The sequence below is a fragment of the Triticum aestivum genome, chromosome 6D (assembly GCF_018294505.1).
Source record: "Triticum aestivum cultivar Chinese Spring chromosome 6D, IWGSC CS RefSeq v2.1, whole genome shotgun sequence".
In the NCBI taxonomy this organism is placed as follows: Eukaryota; Viridiplantae; Streptophyta; class Magnoliopsida; order Poales; family Poaceae; genus Triticum; species Triticum aestivum.
The window spans coordinates 165,505,183-165,508,211 of NC_057811.1; the positions used below are offsets into that span (position 1 = coordinate 165,505,183).

A 3,029-nucleotide genomic window follows, 5' to 3' on the forward strand; every position below is an offset into this window, starting at 1 on the left:
TATTTTGTAACAGCAGAATCAAATAACTAGGTTTCCTAAATATCTCTGGAAATTTACCACACCGGCATATCATACGTTCTGAAAGTCCCAAACATGGAACATTCCAATATCTTCACAACATTGACACCATAGATTTTGGAGTCCACATGTGCTCTGAAGCATTCACGGTAACTATCTTTCAAAGTTGCAGTTTGATGTACATGACTTCATTGTTTGCGCACAATACTCTTCTTCTTAATCAATGAAATGGCAAATCTTTTGCCTTGTTTCAAAAAAAACAATACTTCTATCTGGAGCTTCATAATCTTCAGAACTGAGGCATGTCCGACTTCTGCCTTCTATGCTAGTATTCTTTTTCTTTTCTTTTTTGTAGGGGATGCTAGTATGTTTCTTAACCTGTAATCATTCAAAAGGATAAAACAACCAACTATATGACCTAAAAAAAGTATACCAACAACCCTTGGATCTTTCTAGAGGTAACAGGTATTTACACCTTGTCCACTCCTGACCAGCAAATGGAGAAATCAAGCACACAACACCAAATCAAACCAACCAGCCTGCTGCAATAATGTGCCTGAAAAAATCATTGCCAGTACAAGCATATGCGTGTAGAGAAGCAAGCAATCGACCAGGCACAAGCAAAATATTCTATGTAACTCGCAATATAGTAAAATCGGGTAATACATACTTAGTACCTAGTCCATCACTTCTTTTGACTAGCAACATTCATTTCCTTGAAACACAAGAGAGCTAAGTATGTCTGAAGCTATCCAGATAAGATACAAGAATTGAAATATACATTGATTGCCACTACTTCTCTAACTGGCTAATAGACAATTAGCAAAACACAGGCCTCCATGGAAGAAGCAAATCAACCACCATTGGGAAAAAAGAAAGGAATATCTGTGCCATCGGTAGTTGAGCCAAGCTCAATAGCATGCAATCCTTTGTTAAGAGAACACCGAGATGGATTAACTGATGATTCATACCTAGTAAACTATTACGGCTGAAACACATAAACATAGAAAGTTGGGTTTATGCTAGGGAAAATTAATTAAAAAAACATGACTTGAAAATATAGTCTGAAAGATTTGCATGCATGTTGGACAAAATCAGTACAATGTACCCCTTTTCAGTACCAGCATATATGCATCCAGTCCTTTCAAGTGCAAATATGTCCAAATAATTCACTGGTTCCAAAAACTACACAAAAGATGAATGCATTTTTCGTTCAACAGACATTCATCGTAGGGGAAGCATATGTGTCTATAAATCTATAGTAGTTACTTTGGCAGGGGAGAAAAGCTCCCAATTGATCTATGATCTGAGAAGAAAACATAGTGCAATACGGAGTTTAGAACATCAACGTCAATCTTAAAAAGTTGCCCAACAAAGCTGGATAGCTCCTATCTTCTGACAAACTTCTATAAGAAAACTAGTTAAAAACGAGTAAAAAAATTTGATAATAACCCACGCAACTATAGGCCAAGTTGTTTCTAGATAAATTTCAACAAACTGAAATAAGGCTATGTTTTCATAATAGCATGGCCAATTCAAATGTGGTCAAATGAAATTTAAGAAAAATAGGAAAGAGCATACCCTTCAACAAAGGAAAGTTGGTGTATCAGCACAAATAGTGCTACTAATACATATACGGGTTGCTACAAGTTCAACTGTGCAGTGAGCTTGCCCACCCAGATGTATTGGCTAAGTACATGCTATATACCTGCCGTACCTGCCGAAGAACACTGACTGTAAATTGTAACTCCAAATTTTGTATAAACTTACTAAGAAAAGAAAAACAAAACAACTACTCGCACTGATAAGTACTAAAAAATGCCTTTTCTTACTAGCCCTAAAATTGAATTTCAAACGACGCATAAATCAATCTCTCGTACACAATTGTTTCTATGAATACAACAATCAAACACATAGATGAATCTATATAGAGAGGTGCCCAAACAAAGAATGAGGCGGATAAAGTAAAAACAGGATTTGATCAACATACTTGTATTTAAGGTATGAGCTGGTAGTCTGTAACATAGCTACACCCTGCATCAGGGAATTTATTGGGCCAGGTAAATAATTCTTTAGTTTAGATCAAACTCTCCAGATCTCGGAAATCATCATCAAAAAATTGGGAAAGTTACGAACACTAACAAATCCATGTTGCAAAAATGAAGGCCATGTATCCTATCCAATCTGGCACTCCTCTAACCCACCGCTTCAGCTCCAAATGGTCCCCCGGCCGCCCGGCGTCATACCGCTACGACGCCGTCGTCTGCCGCCAGACCGTACACGGCCGAACCGCGAGGCCAATGCAGCAGTTTCTCACGCCCCCGAATCAATCCGATGTTAGTCCTTGGGCTCATGGCGTGGTGGCCTCCTCCATAATGGGGTCAGCATTCAGAGGGAGGAATCAAAGACAATGAAAAAAGAGAGTTGGGGGATGGAAGGAACGGGAACCTTACGAGCCGAGGGAGGGGAAGTCACGGGAGTCGCGCCAGCCATGGAGGATCTGAGGTGACCGCCACTGCCACAATAGCGCCGCCTCCGCAAACTATGCTTCCGATCATCCACCACAGCGACCGAGGCCAGCCGCCGCTCACCACGCCATCCCGGCTGCCCCGTTGAGGCGTTGACCATCACACAGTCGAGCCCAGTCGCCGCCGCTGGAACCGCTCTCATTATCTAACCAGAATAAAACTGGGATGTGGCTGGCTTGTAATCCCTGGACCACTTTTTTTTCTACTCCATCCATCCCACGACGTGTGACATTCAGAGGTGTGGGCGCTGTAACATCGATGTAAAATTACCTCCAACAGGGACAAAAGGTTACGACAGAGGAGCCAGGATGGGCCGATGGGGTGCGGTGGGATCGGGAGCAATGAAACTTTGGCTGGGTCGGTTGACGAGGGTGAGGAATAATTTATTCTTCACCCTAGGTGTCTAATAGACTTTATATATATATATATATATATATATATATATATATATATATATATATATATATATATATATATATATAT

The 3,029-nt window shown here is 40.6% G+C and overlaps 1 long non-coding RNA gene across 2 annotated transcripts; it reads right to left on the bottom strand.

Moving 5' to 3' along the window:
- Positions 1 to 646: 646 nt before the first annotated feature.
- LOC123144325 (uncharacterized) lies at positions 647 to 2,755 on the bottom strand. Of its 2 annotated transcripts, none has more exons than XR_006471373.1 (2): positions 2,472 to 2,755; positions 647 to 2,383 (listed from the first exon to the last, which is right to left on the bottom strand). It is a non-coding gene; the product is annotated as an uncharacterized lncRNA (long non-coding RNA). The 2 variants fall into 2 exon arrangements; XR_006471372.1 differs by having other exon boundaries at positions 647 to 2,386; positions 2,472 to 2,742.
- Between the last annotated feature and the right edge of the window lie 274 nt (positions 2,756 to 3,029).